This window comes from Chrysemys picta, chromosome 9, assembly GCF_011386835.1.
Source record: "Chrysemys picta bellii isolate R12L10 chromosome 9, ASM1138683v2, whole genome shotgun sequence".
In the NCBI taxonomy this organism is placed as follows: domain Eukaryota; kingdom Metazoa; phylum Chordata; order Testudines; family Emydidae; genus Chrysemys; species Chrysemys picta.
Window position 1 is genome coordinate 90591829 of NC_088799.1, and position 20048 is coordinate 90611876.

At 42.0% G+C, this 20048-nt stretch overlaps 1 protein-coding gene across 9 annotated transcripts in view; it reads right to left on the bottom strand.

The window, feature by feature from the left end:
• Positions 1-19052: 19052 nt before the first annotated feature.
• Positions 19053-20048, bottom strand: part of GRIA3 (glutamate ionotropic receptor AMPA type subunit 3) — a 211544-nt gene continuing 210548 nt past the window's right edge. For all 9 annotated transcript variants that reach the window (XR_010590293.1, XR_010590292.1, XR_010590289.1 and 6 more), the window contains one exon: positions 19053-19735. The gene's annotated coding sequence lies outside the window, so the exon portion shown is untranslated. The remainder of the gene's footprint in view (positions 19736-20048) is intronic.

The window sequence follows — 20048 nt, forward strand, 5'->3', positions numbered from 1 at the left end:
CCAGTATCCTTACGCACCACAACCTACAAGCTTTATGAGTAGCTTCATGCTAATGAGTAGACTAGCTCCAGCAGTGGAAGGGCAGCTGATCGATGACCAAGCTAGTTTATGCCCAGAATGTTCAATCTATGGCCAAGTTGTAAACCTAACTAAATACATTCAACATGGCTCTGAAACATAAAATTACAGGTGTATTGGTTGATCTGTTGGTTGTTTACGACACTGTGAACCGTTGTGCACGTCTATTGATATTGGCAAGAATTTTGAGAAATAGCAAGATAGTCCAGATCATCTCCTCTCTGCTCAGCAATCAATGTTTCTTTTTCAAGATGGATCATCAGAAAAATTGATTCCATACGCAATCAAATGTATTATCCCAAGGTTCTGTGCTGTCACCCTTGCTGTTTAATATTCACACAAATGACCAACCAGAATTCCCCAATATGAGAAAATTAATTTATGCAGATGATCTTTTCTTTGCTCTTTAGTCGGAAAGATTTGAGGACATTGAGTGCATTGTAGTTGGTTCACAGACCATACTTGGAAAATACTATCACACATGTTTCCTGAATGCTAATCCTAGGAAGGGAAAAGTGCGCTTTCCACCTGAAACACCATCAGGCCAAGCACAAACTCTAGATATTGGGGGAATGATACAATCATTCAACATTGAGAACATCCAATGTACCTAAGGTCATATTAGCCTGAATGCTGACATTCAAAGCATCAAGAAACTGAAAAAGAAAGTGAACTTCAGAAATTGTGTATTCCAGAATATGGCTAAGACAAAATAGGGGCTGTCCGACACCAAAACACTCCAAGCAACCAGTCCTGCCTTGTGTCACTTATCTCCAGAATACTGTACCACAGTATGATCACCTCAAGCCATGCGCACAAAATTGATACTGAACTCAATCAATCCTGTAGGATCACCCCAGGGACTTTAAAACGGACTCGTACACTGCTGCTACTATCTTGTAAGGATTGCACCACCATCCATGAGGAGGGATGCCTTTAGTAAAAAGAAGAAACAAAAACAGGTGCATGATCCAGGACATCCCCTGCATGGACACGTTCCACCACCTAAGAGGCTGAAGTGCAAAAAGAGCTTTGCCTGTGAAAATACCTTACCCTAAAATACCTCCGGGGAAAGCTACAGAGTAACAAAATGGCAGGAAATGTCAGTGACCTCGGAGAACCTGGTTCCTTCAGAACAACTCCTTCCAGGCACGGACCTGGAATGAAAACACTCGTGTACTCTAGATGAGTGGTGCCCAACTCTTATTACACAGGAGGGCCACATAAACCAAAGCACAACCTTGTGTGGGCCAATGAGATTCTACGTATTTTAATAAGATTTAACGTCACCTGTGCTGATTTGTATTTTAAGTTCAGCTTGTTTTGTGTGTATTTAGATAGGTTGTCTCTATGTCCAGTATTGTCTATTTACAGAACTGTGTAAACTAAAATGATGTAAACATGACAACAAAATGCGAATGAATTGGCTGTTAGTACATTGTGTTTATAGCAGGCTGCAGGCCTTATGAAATGCTGTGGTGGGCTGTAGGTTGGGCACCCCTGAATTAAATCGAGCGAGAGCTGAGGTGGCAATAACTGGTGACAATATGACCGAGTGGGGAATGACCGCACACGTGTATACGGAGAGCCAAGGAAAGCACTTGAATGCGGCTGGATGCAGTATCCCTTGTCAACATCTTATATTCCAGAGGAACTATTCCAGAGAAAAGTGACAGCTCCAGGTCTTGGCTGTGGTTTTGAAGCAATAAACTATGATGATTATTCACAAACTATAATTACAAAAAACTAGCATTTTATTACCAAATATTCCCTGTGATTAAACAAATATGCTTATATTGATATTTTAAGCATTGCTAAAGGAGAGCAATGGATTATACACATTTTAGTTTAAAGAGATGGAGATCAAATCAGAGTTGGTGCAACCTGGTGGTCCTTATGCACTTAGAGCTTCCACTGAGGTCATCTTGGGGGCTCAAGGAATGTGAGAATGGGACAGAGATTCAGTGGCAATGGTGAAAGTATTGGATAGTAAGGCATAGCATGCTCATAGGCTGAGCTGCAAAAATCCACTGCTTAGATTTGTCCTGAGTAACCAGGGATAATAGATGAAAGAATTACCGGTAAGTTAGATCTGGATGCCCCAATGTAGGCAAGACAACTCCTTGGTAAGGAAGAGGAATTGTTTAGGGCTATTACTCAGGGTAACGGGATTAAGCTGAGGAAAGGAGCAGTAACACCAGGATCTCTGACTATAGAGCAGTCTCCCCAGAGAAGTGGTATATGTTCTTTCACTTCAGCCATTTACAAGTGAACTGGACAAACCACTTAAGAATAAACTGCAAGGAATGTACTTGTATTGGTAGGATAATGGGTGAGATGATGCAGCCTTCATCTGTGATTTCTATGGTTCTGAGGTAAAATCAGTGCAGTCTCTGATTATAATGGCATCTGAAGCAGTCAGGGCAGAGGAAATTGAAGCGGAAATCTTATTTCTTAATCTGTGCCTTGTGTGCTAAGTGTAGTGTCAATAATAAAAACAGAACAGCTTCACACGGGAGCAGTCAAAACAGAAGAGACATATTTGACGGTGTGAAAGTAGATAATGTATTGGAAAGGAATAAAATGTTTTCTAGAAACATCTGAGTTCATGACAATGGCCATATTAATCAATAGCATCACCAGGTTCAGACCTAAATGACTTTGGGAGAGAGATTTTTCAAGGAAAAAAGGGTAAAGGAATGTTAACCCTTTCACTCCTGAATGCTTTAATTCAGGTGTGTGTGTGTGTGTGTGTGTGTGTGTGTGTGTGTGTGTGTGTGTGTGTGTGTGTGTGTGTGTGTGTGTGTGTGTAAAAGCATCACTGAATGTTGTGGGCTGCTGGAAGGGGAGAATCACATAGTTGTAGTTTTGGGAGAGCTGGCCTTGAAGAGTGTGTGTGTGTGTGTAGGGAGGATAACGAGTTATATGCGGAGAAGGGAACGCCCGTCAGAGCACAGCAGTGAGGGGCTGAACCATGAAGACAAGGATGCCCTGAGATGGGATGGATGGCAAGGGGCAGCTCAGATTGGGAGGAGGATGATACTGCAGACATGGCTCTGTGAAGAGACAGTTGTGGAGCACTGTCCACTTGAGTTTTTCACCTCTCTGTTTCTGATGCCCCACTTTACCAAGACTAAAGAGTTGACTAAGTGTTGAGGGATGGTACTTAATCCTGCTTCAGTGCAGGGGGATGGATAAGATAACCTCTTGAGATTTCTTCAGGCTCTACATTTCTATGATTCAACAGGGAGAGAAGAAAGAGGAAAGGTGAAAGCAGTGCAGTAGGAGTGAGGGGATTTCCATTCTGGTCTTGGCCTTGCCAAAGGCCCTCTGGGAGAATGTGGGTAAATCCTGTAAATTCTTTGTGCTTCAGTTTCCCCACCTGTAATGTGGGGATAATACTGCCTTACGGGGATGTTGTGATGCTCAGTGAATGAGTGCATGCATGTGAGGTGCTCAGATACTACCAGCGATGGAGGCTGTAGAAAAGCCTATAGATGGATAAATACAAAGACATCAACATCTATCATTCAGTGAATGGATCCAGCCCTGTTCCTGATATGTTGTGTCTGATTAGATAAACTAATCAATACATGTAATCTATAGCATCTGTGATGAGTCTCTGTCATAACTGCCCATGTTGCATTATTGGCTAGTTTGCTGAATATGGCAAATTTCAGTCTGTTTAAAGTACAGGGGAATCTTTAATAAATACTATTTATTTATTTGCCTCAGATCAAAACGTGACCTTTTCATTAATTTGATTGGTTCTTGCTAATTAGCCTGCACAGCCCATATTTGGAATTCATAGCCAATATTTGTAGAACAGCTTTAAATCATATTAAACTATGCTCGGCGTAGTCTCCCAGAAGCCTACAGCAAGCACTTCTCCTTTATAGAAAATGTCAGCTTTGGGCTGGGTCTGCTTTGAAGCCAGAGCATAAATGAAAATGATGTAGTTGAATTCGGATAAGCTTGTACAACCACAAAAACATTTGTTCGCTATAAATCTTTGGATTGTGCGGCGTGATCTGGAATCACACAAGTTCCACATACCTTTGGGAATAGCCTTTCGAACAGAGCTTTGCTGTACTCACTGGATTTGCCGCACAATGCATGCACAGTTGGGACGACCATTGTCAAGGCTGGATCTTGCAAGGTTCTGAGCACCTGTATCTCCTTTCTGGGTGTGCTCAGCACCTCATAGGTTCTGGCCTTTCATGGGAAGTGAGCTTGGGATGGGTATACTATAACACACAGCAAAGCATAGAGAATTAGCACTTCTTGCCAACCTTAACTGGCCACTGAATGTCAGTGTTGCTCCAAACAAATGCAGCATAAAGAACCATTTATTTGAAACTAAAGCCTCATAGGCTGAAAGTCTGATTCTGAATAGAATGAAACCAATAGAGATAACTGCCAAATTCTCAGGGTCCCTGCAATCTCTCTTACATTTACTTAAAATATATTCAAGCATACTGCTATGCAATATAGTGATCAAAATATTAGATATTACAAATGAGAAAAGACCTATTAGTAGAGTTGGTCCGAAATTTTCTGACAGAACATTTTTTTGGTCAGAAAATGCAAATTTGTTGAAAGTGAAACGTTTGTGGAAATACGCTGCCTACATTACAAAACAAATACTGCAAAGAAAAAAAAAAGTGCCTAAAAGGTCAAAGCGAACCATTTTGACCTGGTTGGAATGTAACGTTTCAAAATGACTTATCGTTTCAATTTTTTAATTGTATATTATAAAATATAAAATAAAAATAGTCAAAATTGGAAGAAAATGTCTGGATTTTGACATTTATTTTTAGAATTGTAGTTTGTGGGAAATTTCATTTTTTTTTTAAAATATATTTTGGTCCATTCTGTAATAGAAGAAATTTTGGGATTGTGACATGCCCCTGCAAAGCTTTGACTATTCAGCTTCTAGCTTCTGATTCAGCCCTGCCAGTATAAGGCTGCCCCTTTCCTACTATGTTGGCCAGTGTCATTTTAAATATCCACCACAGCCATCGTGAGGTTATTTCCCAGTAAAGGAGACCTTGTTGACTGGATATTCAGCCTGTATCTTCCACTTCTGAAGGATCAGGGTTTTAATCCCACTTTCCCAGGTATGCTATTTACATAATTGTCTGAAATACATGAATTAGTTAGGAAGGAGATAGAAAATAAAGGGGGTAGATAAGATACAGCCATTAAACTAATGAGTCAGTAATAATTGTGTAAGTGCATCATCCATCTTTTCCTCCCAATCCCTCCTCAAAGCTCCCTCCCATTAGCTCACTTTCCTCTGCTAATCTTAAATGCTCATTTCCTTCCCCATGCCTATTATTTAAAAAAAAAAGTGAAAGAAAACATGACACTGAAACAAAATACATTATCTGAATTCTTTGTAATTGGTTCCTTTGGGCAGGCAGGGTAGATACAGCATATCCTGGTTGGAATCACAGATTGTTATGATCTTTACCTGCTGCTGCTGTAAATTGGCTCTGAGTTCACCTTTAGGTGTCAGTTTTGCCTGCCTACTTTGAGATGTCAACAGCCTCTCCACCATTTGGAAATAATGCTCTCTCAAAATCCCATTTCTCGTTTCCTTTCTCTTCAGTTTCTCTTCGTCCCCTGGTCTGTCATTTCTCATTATGTTATCTGTCTAACTAATGACTCCATCCTGCAGTCCTGTTGACTTTGATTATAAATTGTTCAGGACAGTGATCTTATCCTCTTGTGTCTCTGTAAAACACCCTACCAGGCTATGATGCTATAGACATAATAAATAATTTAGTAACAATGATTCACTGTTAGACACTGAAAAAAATAAATGTCTGGTGTAGGTACAATGGTTTCCATTATCTCACGTGCTCCCTTGTGCCAGGCTGCTGAACATGTGGAACATCCCTCCTCCCAGCTCCCTAGCTTTCCATTGCCATGATGTCAAATGAAAAATCGCTGCAAACTAGTCACTTGCTAACAGATGTTTAAGTTTTACATAAACTATGCTGAAAATGTAAGTGCAGCGACTGGCAGCTGGCAACACCTGGAGTTTTGATGTTACACCGGCTATGAAAGGGGATTGCTACTCATCTGCAAGTAAGGGTATGTCTACACCACAGCTGGGCGGTGTGATTCCCGGCAAGGTAGACAAAATAGCGATGTGACCGTTGCTGCATGGGAGGCGGCTCGGGCTAGCCACCCAAGTCCAAGCTCACCTAATCAACTGGGTCTCAGTTCTGGTGGCTGGCCTGAGCCACCAGCAGTGCCTTAATGTCCACACTGCTAATTTTAGCATGTTCGCTGGAGCAAAGCTAGTGGCAGTCTGCCTGGCCATGCTGGTAATCACATCTCTCAGGGTCTGTCTACACAGCAGCTAACTTCTGTCAGCCACTAACAGCTCTGACTCGTTTTCTGTTTCTTACTTGGTATGTGATAGCCCAGACTCTGGTCTCACAAACCTGGGAGTTCATGCTCGAATGTGGTCGTGGGCTACTTGGAAAACTCCGTTGCCAGAATTGGTCCAAGCATGTGACTAGCCAACATCTACCATTGTTCCAGTTTTTAAAACCTGGTTTCAGTAATTTAGATTGAAGGTTTTCATTTATAAAACGAAGGACCAGAGACAAAAACTCACACCGGTTACTGCCAGTTGTTCAGGGCTACAGCACCCTAGGCACTGTGCAAAACATAACAAAGATACAAATCCTGGCTCTATTGAAGTCAATGGCAAAGCTCCCATTTACTTTAGTGGGGCCAAGCCTTCACTCACAGCATCTGTCCTGGAGCATTTACAGTATAAGGTCTGCAAACAAAATAACAAGGAGAGATCCTGGCACCCAGGAAGGGTTGATTTTATCAGGGTCTCTGTGTAAGCACTGGGTCCAACCTATTGGTTCTGTCTGCAGGATGGTGGTTACCAGACAAACAAGGTGACGACAGAGTGTAGGGGAATGGGAAGACAAGTATTACATCAATAAGGTTATGTGATGGTTTTGGTTAGTTACATGCATTTCTTGGTTCTAGTGGCTATTGATAAGTCACTGTTTGAAAGGGGTGTGTATGAGCAGGGAGGGGGGAGTATAAGGTAGAAGTGAGAGGATGCAGCGGGCATAGGAGAAAAGGAGGATGGGGATGAAAGCAGAGAGGGTGAGCGAAGGGTAGAGAGAAAGAGACATAACATCCAGAAGAGAAGTGTAGGAGCAAGAAGAGAATTAAAATCCTTCTGCAGTAACGTTGGTTAGTGTAGTCTCATGACCCCGGAGATTTAAAAACCACCACACCACATATTTATCATTCCTTCGAGGAAAGGAGCATTTGTGAAGTGAACAAGTTTGTGAAGAGGCCACAGTTTAAAAAAATCTCCAATATACCAAAGAGTGCCCAGCCTCAGCATTACAGGGCAGTGGAGGGGGGCGGTGGGGTGGGAGGAGGAAGAGATTGAGGAGGCTGGAGAAGGCAGGCAAGGCTGAAGAAAAGGAGCTGAGCGGGAAGGGATAATAGAAGAAAGGAAAAGGTGGACTGGTGATCTCCTTTTGTAGATAGAAGAGCTAAATTTGTACTGTTGCTAGGCGCCCCATTTAGCCATGCTTGCCCTTTCACTGGCTTGCCAAATTTGATATGACTAATATATGCTGATCATATATAGGGTTTTATGCATAATAAAATCATCCAGCCCCATGTGACTGATATAGAAAATACCCATGTATAAATCCAGCTTCAGTTATGCAGTAAGAAATAGAGATGTGTCTTTTCTGCAACACTCCTATTCCTATTTATATATACAAAATAGAAGATCAGAAACAATAGCCCGGCCATCCAGCAGCCAGATCATGACTCTATAGCAAAGTCTAAAGAATTTGTTGGAAGCCACATTTTGAATGCTAGCAAGGAGAATTTTTCTGTGGGGTCTGCAAAGCATGTGGTGGACACCATCAGTTACATATGGGAAACAATAAAATTAGCTCGTCTTTGACATTTGTTTAAGTATTGGCAACAGTTTGCATATCTCTGAGTGGTATTAAAGATGAGAAATTAGGGGCAGAAAAACACGTTAAAGCTGGGGGGGGAGCGTTATTTGTAGCTGAGAGATTTAAATGTTACGGGATGTCTTAATTTCATCAATATATACTTAATATTCTGCCTTTCACATTGCACAGGCTGCAAAGGCTACCTGATAAATTGAGATCAGATAAATGACACTGATATAATGATGACTTTTGGTGTGCATCCAATATTTTCCCTGAAACCAATTTTAAACCTCATATGCTCTGAATTACTAGTACTTTGCATTTTATAATATCCACAAAAATTATTTATGTACTTAAATTCGTTAGTTTAATGGAATAGAATAATCATTATCCAGTGCTTGTTTAAGTATTGTGGTCTGTAAAATACAGTGGATTTTCTAGACTGAGGCAATAAATATGAACACTGAAGAATTTTTGCAATTTAATTTTAATAACCACAAATAATTATTAATGTAATAACCCTAAATAATAATAATTTTAAAAATAATAATACCATGCACCAAACCTTGGAAGACCAAGTCTTTATAACAGATGTGGTAAAAAAGAGCATTATCATAATTGCGGGGGGGACACACACATTATTATGAGTATTTCTTTTACTCTACTGTCAAATGTGCCCTGTGCTGTGAGGGTAAATTCCTGTGGTTATGGGCCTGGACTATCAGATGCTGCCTTCCCTCTATTCCCATTGACTTCATTGGGAGTTGGGAATGCTCTGTATCATACTAAATCAAGCTTTATATTATTCACAGAAAAAAAACCCACGTTAAGATGGGACTTAAGGTTGAAAGTATATATTAGTCATTGTGGTAAAATACATTACAGGGGCATTGTAATTATCCAAAAGCAAAGTTGTGCAAACTGAGGAAATTCCCCGGTAAAGTTAAACTTAAAAGCAATCCAAAATTGTCAGTAAGGAAATACATAAGGAGGACACCCAACTACATTAACTTCCCATATTACTAAAACACATGGAAATCTTGTACATTTGATCTTTTTTAAAATTCATCATTTCCCCCCGTTATACTTCATAAATGAAAACTTCTCCTTTGGCAGAAACCTTTACTGCCCTGCAGTGACACTATGAGGGGAAAAGATAGAATGTGGTGTCGGGTAGTTAACACTGGTAAAGAAGGGGTTAAAGTACTCCTGTGGTCACAGTCAGCCCAAATCTGCAGCACCTGTGCAACTGGTGCTGGGCCTGAGAATGGAAGGAACTCAGGCCAGCTAGGGTTAGGGTGACCAGACAGCAAATGTGAAAAATCGGGACAGGAGGTGGCGGGTAATAGGAGCCTATAGAAAGAAAACGATCCCAAAATCGGGACTGTCCCTATAAAATCGGGACATCTGGTCACCCTAGCTAGGGTAGCTCTCCAAACAAGCAGTGTTAGAGCCCCCAGCACAGGGTGCTGGGTTATTTGCTGAGGACCAGTTTGAGAGTGCTGCCAGCCTGAGCTCTCGGAGATACGACAGGCCCTTTTGTTGGAATCCCCAGGATTAGCTCTTAGCCTTTAGTCATGCAGGAGCATGGGAGCCGAGACAGCCACTGGCGGCTGCAGAACTGCTCCCCCTCTGCACGAGGCAAAAGCCCCATGAGCCCATTGGTTTGGACTGTTTTACATTCCCCCTGGAAGTGGGCCGACTTGCTAGCTGGAGGGCTAGATCCCATGGCCCAGGACTGGAGCACTGGACTGCTGTCGTCCAGGGAAGGAGGCGAGAGCTAAGTGAGGCACCCACCTTTCCCTGAGGGGTGTATGTGACCTCAAGCCATAACCTATGACGGTGTCTTTAAAAAATCTGTTAAATCTAATCTGGGCCCACAAACACTCACATACCGTAATGGTACTTGTATGGCGTTGTGCAGATCCACTGTTACATTCAGGCTGCTTTTATCTCCACTGTGGAGCAGCACTGAGCAGACAAGTCAGCTAAAGCTGGGTTTTGTACCTCAACCCCTTCAAGGAAGACTCAGGAAGCTTGAGAACAGCAAAGGTAAGGTTTATTCCCCTCACTCTTTCGCAGATCTCACATGCCTCCTTCCTTTCTCCTCTCTCCATCCCCTCCCTTGCTGCATTCTGGGAACTGTAGTTCCAGGACTGAAAGCTGTAGGAACCACCGAGGAACAGATTTACAAACATTAACTGGGATAGCAATCTGCTTCTAGCTAGATACAAGATGGGGTTTACAGCAGTGCAAAACAGCTAGGATGTACACCTCACTTCCTGTGAAACACAGGCCAAACAATTTCCCTCAGTAATTCCTGCATTGATCTAATCAGAGGGCTTTTGTTTTCCTTCAGTGACTAGCGGGTCATTGCCTATAAGGTGAATAAACAGCTAGACATACTCCCTCAGTGACCCAAATGAAGCCCTGCTGCAGAAGTAGACCAGTTTTTTTCAGAATGCAGTCCAGTTCACACACCTGCTTTCCACAGACTCCAATCTTCTCTCCAACCAGCCCAAGCTAGTATCTGGCTCTTGTAACATTTCATTTTGTGGACCATCAGGAAATACTTCATTGAGCACACTGTAAGAACCACTGATTTAGACTACAGAGCTATAGAGATTATCTAATGCTGTCATTGTCTATGAGGATGACAATTTCTTCTTTTAATTTATAACTTATGTCTTTGAATCCTGGGATCCCCTCCTAACATTACTCACTAACATCTAAGACAAAACAAAAATATAACAGGAATAATATTCACACTATGGCTTTCATTTTGAAAGCTACTGGAGTGTTGCAGGATGAATATTCACACCAGTGCATGTAACATTTTTTTATTTGTTTATTGACATCATTTTAAACCTAATCTTCACCAAGAGACTGTCAGAACATGGAATTTAGATGGCCTATGTCTAGGGTCCTGGTGGCCTTAGGGTTGGGTTAGGGCAAACATGTGGCCCTGGGCTAGGGATACATTTGGGGCTGCTTGGTGACCTTAGGTTAGTGGTAGTGTTGGGGTAGATGGCTATGGCCTATGGGTAATGGTGTTAGTGTTGAAAGGTTAGTGGGTTAGTGTTGTGATTATGGTTAGTGTCAGGACCAAGGGCTTCCCCATAGATATTGGAGGTCCTATCAGGGCCGGCTCCAGGCACCAGCTTAACAAGCAGGTGCTTGGGGCGGCCAAGGGAGAGGGGCAGCACCTGCGACAATTCGGGGGCAGCAGGTCCCTCACTCCCTTTAGGAGCGAAGGACCTGCCGCTGAACTGCCGCCACCGATCACGGCTTTTTTTTTTCCCCAATTGCCGCCGCCTGTCGCGATCGCTTTTTTTTTTTTTTTTTTTTTGCTTGGGGCAGCAGAAATGCTGGAGCTGGCCCTGGGTCCTATGCTAACTTTATGTTTGTGGGTTGTAGGTATCCCCACACTTGGTATAGTCTTGAAGTTGGCTGCATCCCAGGCTAGGGTTACTGCTAGATCAGTTGGGGACTTCTGGCTAGGGTTTGGGTTGTGCTCCCCCTTACAGAGTTAGGGGTATTGGGTGGCTCTGAGCTAAGGTTATATTGGTTGTTTGTCTGGGTGCTAGGTTAGGGTTGACGCAGGTTGTGGACAATGAGCTAGAGACTGGCATCAAACTTCTAAATGGGGATATGTATAGGTCTTAAGTGGGGCCATTTGGGAGCACCAAACCATACATAGTTCACTTTGGGGCTTTTCCAGTGATCACGGATTCTTGCTGCCAATCATGGACTTCAGGCTAGTGTTAGGGGTTGGGGCTGGCTGTGTATAGGGTTTGGGTTTTGTTGTGCTCATCTTTCTGGTGAACAGCAACTGCAGCATTAATTGACTTGTTCAGCTTAATGAATATTCATTAGAAAAATTTAAACGAACTATTTTGCTACATTCTTGAAGCTCAGTGAGACAACTGCAGGGGTAGCTTTGCAGAGGCTGCACAGACAGGGTGAGTATTATTTATTAGTCTGTCATTACAGTTTTTCACACTTTTATAGCTCTCACATTGTGACTAAGCAGACAAATTAACACCCAAGCTCTCAGTGGCATGCTGGAAATTTTGACATATACATCAGGTGGTAGAATATCAATCACCAACATGCTGCTGGTTCTGCTTTTCTGGCTTCTTGTGCATTGAGTCAAAATTGCATTTTTTCTAGGAAAAGAAATGGGCAGATTAGAATATTTTGTATTTGACTGAATTTTGAGCATGAAATGAAGGTATTAAGGAACCTTATCTTTTTTTTCATGCTTCCCTGCATATATTGTGTGGGATGCTTTTTATAAAAATGGATTAATTTCATTGTATCCTTCTACAGATCTTAGCTTAAGAGAGGCATATTTAAGAAACAAGTTGTGACAGGGTGTTTGTTGGTACTCCTTTTAGTGGGCTGTATCAAGCATGACAATGAAGACCAGGTGTCACAACAACCACTTTTGATGGATAGGCTCCCAGCAGGACCAAGGCCTTCTTTGTATGCACTACTTCTGTGTGGTAGCTATTATCAAACTTTTTGTCTCACAATAAAATGTTTCGTTGTGGCAATGGCAGCAACCCCAAACTATGCTGAAATACATTCTGAAAACATAACTTGGATGATTATTCAGTATTTCCCCCCACACACACACACCTCCCCCAAGTTTACTTTGTTTTCCTGAACACTGAGACCTCCTCTACCCTCACAGTGAGTCACAATGCCCTGGTTCTTCTTGAGCTCTAGGGGCCTATAGCAGGAATAGATTGCTGGCTGGCACTTGAAGGAGGCTGGAGGTGGGGAGTAGAGCCATCCTTCATCTGTCCCCTGAAAAATCACTCCCTGCCCCCCTATGCTGGAGGTGAGCAGCCTCCGTCAGGCTCCCCCTGTTAAAAGCTGTAATCGAGACGCCATTTGAAATGCACAACAATGATAAATAACATTACTGGTCCTACAAACTCATATACTGCCAGGTAAAAATGTGTAGTATGGCACTCTTTGCATTTAGCTCTCTATGTATATTCCGCTACTGTCTTTCCTGTAACACTTCCCACGATGCAGGTAGCTCACCTAGGGGAAGAAGGCATTGGTGTTTTTCAGACAGGTCACAATCCTTTTCTTAGAGTCCAGCCTCTGTGCTGAGTGGCATTACACCATCACGGCCTCTCTGTGCATGCTGGAGTCCTCATTAGGGTCCAGCCCCAAAGAATGGTGCATTGCACTAGTCTGGGGTTTGGCTAAATCTAAACTGCATTTGCTCCCGGCAGAATGGGAGTAGGCAAGGGACTGTGCCACTGTTTTACTGTCTTACAATGCCCCTCATTTTTCTTTTTACTCCTGAAAGTAACAAATGTGAGCGTGACTCTGGTCAGAACACTCCAAGCCAGTGCAGTCTGGTGTTTATAGGCCTCGATGTTAGGAAGCTATAAGGGCTCAGTACGTTTATTCAAACTGGATTTTACCGACTGCACTAGTTTATTATTCCCAAGCTCCTCTTTAGCTGGAAAGGGGATCAAACTATCAGGGAGTATTGGTAGTTTGCTAGCTAGCATGATGTCACCTTATTCATCCCTGAACAGTGCCATCGTCTACATCTACTGTTTTGGTTGGCAAGTTGAATTCTTTTCCAGGTCTAGGACATCAATGTCAGGCAATTGCACATATCCTTGTAGAAGAACCATTCTCAAAGCTTCTGTAGTGAGAACCCCAAACCTTCATTAAGGATTCTTACAGAGACCTCCGCTTTGCTGGGCAATCCTGTGGGCTGCAACCATATAACATCTCTGTGGCAACTGCAGCCATTGTTCATTTGAAAAAGCGATGTTAAGAAAGTGTGCTAATGCAGTTTAACTCTTGACAGCAACGAACAACTGACTCTCCAAGGGCTGCTAGGGCTCCCCAGACCACACGCTGGTTACCACAGCAGGAGGATATCGCTGATGCTGAAGGGTAGATCCCTAGGAGGATTATAGTAGCATTTAAAAAGTTTAGACTCATAGGGTACGTCTATACTTACCTCCGGGTTCGGCGGTAAGCAATCAATCTTCTGGGATCGATTTATCGCATCTTGTCTAGACGCGATAAATCGATCCCGGAAGTGCTCGCCGTCGACACTGGTACTCCTGCTCCGCGAGAGGAGTACGCGGAGTCGACGGGGGAGCCTGCCTGCCGCGTGTGGACTTGCGGTAAGTACCTTGTAGTTCGAACTAAGATACTTTGACTTCAGCTACGTTATTCATGTAGCTGAAGTTGCGTATCTTAGTTCGAACTGGGGGGTTAGTGTGGACCAGCCCATAGACTCTAAGGTCCAAAGGGATCATTATGATAATCTAGTCTGACCTGCACATCACAGGCCACAGAGCCTCACCCACCCACTCCTGTAATAGACCCATAATGTCTGGCTGAGTTACTGAAGTCCTCAAATAATGATTTAAAGACTTCAAGTTACAGAGAATCCACCATTTACACTAATTTTAACCCGCAAGTGACCTGTGCCCCATGCTGCAGATTTTATAATCCTGTGTATTGGCTTCTGTAGTAATGTCCAAAAAGCCTGCATGTATTTATAGGGGTGAGCAGGGGAAATACAAATCTAGTCACTGCCCAATTTCCCCCGCCCCTACACAGGGCCACTTGCTTTGGCTTTATAGTGTTGATACAATATACGTCTTTTTACTGTTTTACCGTGCATTTCTTCATGGCATTTCTTCGCTAGCGTATGACAGAGCCTTTGGCCTTGCATTTCAGTGAGTTCATAACTCAGGTCTCTTGCCGATAGTTTATGTTCTGTGATCAGGCTGCATTTATAAATTCTAGCTCTTAGTCCCTTTTCTAAGCCTTTTAAGGATTTATCATTCCTGCTGTGTACCTTCTCTCCTTATGCATGTGGGTGGTGCCTAAACGAAACCTGTAGCTACCGGACAAAATGGATATTAGTATCTGAATTCTGTGGAGAGGACCAAATTATATTTTAAAATTATGTTACGTGGGCTGGTGCTGCAGCTTTAGGGCCATATTACCCCCCTCCCCAAGCGCATGGGGAGGGGGAGTGCTGCTCAGTGACTATCTCCGTAGCATACTGACAGTTTATTATGATGGTTTTGTATAGTTATAGCTTGTAAAGCACTAGAACAACTGCTCAGAAATAGCACAACTTTCCTGGGTTTGGAAGGAAAGCAAGCAAATGTAGTTGGAATAGAGAAAATAGTTCCAGGCAATGTGAGTGGGGGGCGGTGGAGGTGGAACAGAACACTTTGGAGAAGTTCTTTTGTTGAATGTATTTATAACAGCAGTGTCAAAAATGTAGTATTTAAGGGTTGGGAGTTACTGGGTTATAAATATGTATATTTCAGGAGTTTCTTTACACTTCAGCGCTACCCTGTCTCCATGGCAACTAAAGAACCATTTCAATTTTGATCCTATCTCCAGTCCTGGGGAACTAGCATTGGCCAGCTCAGGAGAGCCACGCTGCTTTCCCACCAATTGGTTCTGGTATCGCTTCTTCTCAAACTCCCATCAGTGTCTCCTACAATCCGGCAAATGCCCCTGTGATTGAGCGGCAGGTGGATGCTGGAGGTGCTCAGCACCCTGTGCATTCAGGCACTAATCGCTTACACAATGAAGATACAAATAAGTACCCAATTCCAGGAGGAAATGAGTGCCCCACCCGCCACTACCGTCAATGGGAGATGCAGGCACTGAGCAGCTTGCAGGATCATAAACTTCTTGGATTTCAGACAGAGGATAAATCAGTCTGTTTTTTAAAGTTCACCTCTTGAGAATTTTCAACTGGGAGTTGAGGGCTTGTAGGACTGGGCCCTAGGAAACTATTCAAGTCCAATACAGCCTGAAGCTCAACAGCAGGGCTGGTGGAACAGTTTCCCATTGGTAAATGCCGATGTGATGAAACTGAAATGTTTTGCTGTAAAATACAGATTTCACTGAAATCTTTGATGGGGGAATTAGCTCAACATTTTGTTTCGATGCGGTGGAGAGGCTTCATTTTGATTTTGTTTCAACTTTTATAAGAGAACATAAAATTGAAACCAAGTTGAAATGTAACTGTCCCAGGGTGACACTGGGCCTCTAAGATGGAAGGCCAGTGCATCTGAGACTAGTTAGTTGCCTCCCAATTAGGCTTGAGAGAGGGCTTCCGGACCCCAGAGGGAAGGAGACTGGGTAAAATTGTTGGTGAGAACTGACCAAAGCTGGGGACTCCAGGGGAGTGGAAGGCTCAGGCAGTGGCCCCTAGGGAGAGGGAAAGTTCCAACTGGGTTAGGGGAAGCTGAGCCCCTGAACAAGAGGTTTGTTGCAGGAGGATGAATCACCTGAGCAAGAGTCGGACTCCCAGGCAGGCCTGGAGGAGTGTAACATTGTGTGAGGCTGGAGCCCTCAGGTGGCTTGTGTGAAGGGCTGTGAGAAGACTGGTCATGCTCAGGCAGGGAGGCCTAGATCAAGGTCCAGAGGAACTGAGAACAAAGCGCTGCTCTTGACTTTCAGGTGGATCACTGGGAGCTGATGACCCTGAAGAGGGAAGCTGGAAAAACCTGCTGTGTCTTTGGTGGTTGTGGAAATTGGAGGATGGTTTTACTACAAGATTTTTGGGGGATTAACTCTACTGGTGTAGATGAATACTTTCTACCGAGAGACAGACTTTGTATTGCACACTGAGAGATTTGTTCCTTTCATGAGCAAATGGGGGAAACCTGAGGCAAGGGCACCCTGCCATGCTCTAGCCTGCTTCTGGAGGGTGCCCCAGGTGGGGCCATCCTATGAGAGAACATTTTGACTTCTCAGAAAGTTTCATTTTGATATTTCAGAAACAAAATATTTTGGAATTATTATTTTGCAATGGCAGGAACTTGCCTTTTGACTCAGAATGAAGGAGAGTTTTGAAATGTTAGAAATTCTGTTTCCTCATCAGCTCTACTCAACAGGCTTCTCCTTATTCCAAGTGGGGACAACCCATCTCAGGTGCTGCCACATAGTAGTGAATTTAGTTGACTTTTGGGCCACCTGTGTCTGCCATATCCCAAGGTAGCAGTAACGCCTGGGTTGTCTGATGGAGGGGAGAGTGACAGACTCAGAGATGGGAGCTGTAGTATGTAGGAGACGAAGAACTGAGCTTCCCAACACATGTGAGCCTCTGCAACTTCTAGTTGGAGCGCTGAGTAACTCGCACTGCATGAAAGGAAGCTGAAGACGCTCAGCACCTCACAGATTTAGACCCCAGGGTTAGCTCTTAAATTTGGGCTGCACCTTTTTCCCATAGCTGGCCCAGTGCAGAGTCCCCTCAGTAAGCTGCATTAAGCCCCCCAGATGGATGAGAAACTCTCCGCTGAAACATCGTAAATAAAATGGTGCTTAAACAATATAAAGTAATCCAAGGAATCCCATCTGCTCTCTTCAGCCCAACCAGCAAGGAGCCTTGAATAAAAAGTTCAGAGGATCTTTTTTTCTTTACAATTTTATTTACAAAATGTATTAAAACTCTTTGTACAACACCTCATTAAAATGAGGCTCAGTAATTTATACCCACACATGCAGTTTATGCTTTTACAGCCATTAGTTTGCTTGGCAATTTTTCTGTTCACTGAAGTGCAGTTTTAATGACAAAAATAGGAACTTAATTTAAAAATAAAATAAATAAAATAAAATAAATAAAATAAAGGCCCAAACCAAATAAATAAGAATAATAAAAAAAAATCCTCAAGTGACTACTGCTGAACTTCCATAGCTTGAAGTTAGTAACAGGAATTTGTAAGCTATCAACACTTTTTTTTTTGTTTTTTACATGCAAGGTTTAAAAAATAACAAACGGTTTACCAAACCTCTTCACCCGTGTGAAGCCTCCATTCATAAAAATGGATTTGATAAACAGACATTTTTTTTTATACAGCTTCTAAGAAAATGTTTTTGTTTTTTAAATACAACTTATAACTGCACAGCTTTAGCTTTCCCTTTGCCGGGACATTATAGCATTCAGAAGTTGAAAATCACAGTTTCATGAGAGAAGAAAAAACATTTTCATTTTGTTCAATACCTTGTTAAAAACTTGAACAGTGAATTGTTCTCTTACGAGCTTTAACTTTTGTATATTACATTGTCAGAAATATGTTTTTCTTTAACAAGACTTTCCCATATTATCTTTTTTTATTCTCACAAAAGATCAAATATATTGTCAGTGAACTAGAGACCTATGGGTCAAACTTCTTTTTAAAAATGATTATTCATTATCACTTTGCTTTTTCAGTGTCTGTTACCGATGAAATAAAACGCTATTGAACTACAGATATTACATATTGTCATATTAGAGGTAATTAGTATGCAGATACTTCCTTTAACATTTTTTTCTTGTAACTGACAATATGTTTAAAGTTTTTGTTTTAAAAAGTTGCAGTTAAGTAAGTCGTTTTCTGGTAGAGTGTCAAGTTTGAAAAACTGCCCATATCTGAGAAGTTGGAAGTGAATAATACTGAGCCTCTATCTTTAGCAGTATATTTTGGAATGCATTGTATCCTTTACAAACTAGGAAAGGACACAAGCTTCCTTTGATGAACAGCCACGAAACAATAATTGGCAGGAGCTGATACAATATAACAGTACTAGCAATAGTAATGTGAGATCGCGTAACTATAGTCTGGAACTGCAAGTCTAATTCGAGATACTATCCTGTTTCCTTATTTCTGTTTTTTAAAATGAGAATTAGCCAAAAAGCATCATCTCTCAGTGCTAGTTTTTGAGAAAAGTGGTTTTAGTCATGTGTGGGGAAAACTATTCTCCTGCTCTTCTCTCGCCTCATTGTGTGATACTAAATATTGAATTAAAATGCAAACGCACAGCAAGAAACCTAAATCACGAATGGCTTCTTCTAAAGCCATCTAATGCCATTTTAATAAAGCACCTGTAGGTATGCCTGATGATAGAAAAAAGAAGTATTTTTTTGCCTGTACTATAGTTAACTTGTCAAGAGAATTCATTTGCTGATCTGCAAGCAAGATACAGAATTCTACAAATCACTTTCTTTTGGATTTACAGATGAATAATTATTGACCCTAACTTTTTAAAGCATCTTTTGTGTGTGGTGTTACATTAATCTTTTATTGATATACACGTTTTCTCAAATGAGTGGAGGATTTTAAGTGCTTAGAAAAAAAACCACACCACTGCTTAAAAAACAAAACAAAAAACCCCACCAGAGCATCTTGACAGCAGTTCTCAGAAGTAGTGACAGGCCAGTCTGTTCATAAGTAGTGGAATTCTGAGGCTTTATATCAGGAATAGTTTAAGAACTTGGTTAGGTAGGGGGCATATGATGAAACTGACTCCTGCGGAATTTAGAACATAAGTTCATATACTGTGCAGTGGTATCAAAGAATGGCTTTTGTTGAACTGATTTTTTTTTTTTTACAAGATTTTTTTTTCACATACTAGTATCTTTGACCAGTTCATTTTTTTTTTAAATTTTCAAGCAAAGCAAGAATATTTCAGTGATGGTTTTGCATTGTTGAGTCTCAGAGTCTTCAATAAGGCACTGAAGGAAAAAAAATCAGTTTTTCCTATTAAAAGTTCATTGCACCAACATCAATGTGTGTCATGCCTGACACCTAAGGAGAAAGTAAAACTGGCTCAGGTGGTCAGGGTCCATGGAGTATCCACATTCTCAGCTGCTCCTCCTGTTGCATGCTGTGAAAAGCGAGGATCTGTAATAAGGATACAAATATTTCAGTTGTTTTCTTCTGAAAGGAGACCATTATATCTAGGGGAGAGGGAACCAGTTTACATAAAGGAGGGATTAAAAGCTATTCAGGGCACGGATCGTCTCTTTCTCTCTCTTTTTTCCCCCGTCTGTTTGTACCGCCCCTAGCACAATACTGCCCCAATCCCCATTCAATCCTTTGGATGCTTCCATACTACCAGTATTTACTCCTGACGATAAAGATTGCAGTGAGGCTTTGCTAATGTCCAGTTAGATTCTTTGAAAATAACTTATCATTATTTTACTCACCTTGTCCC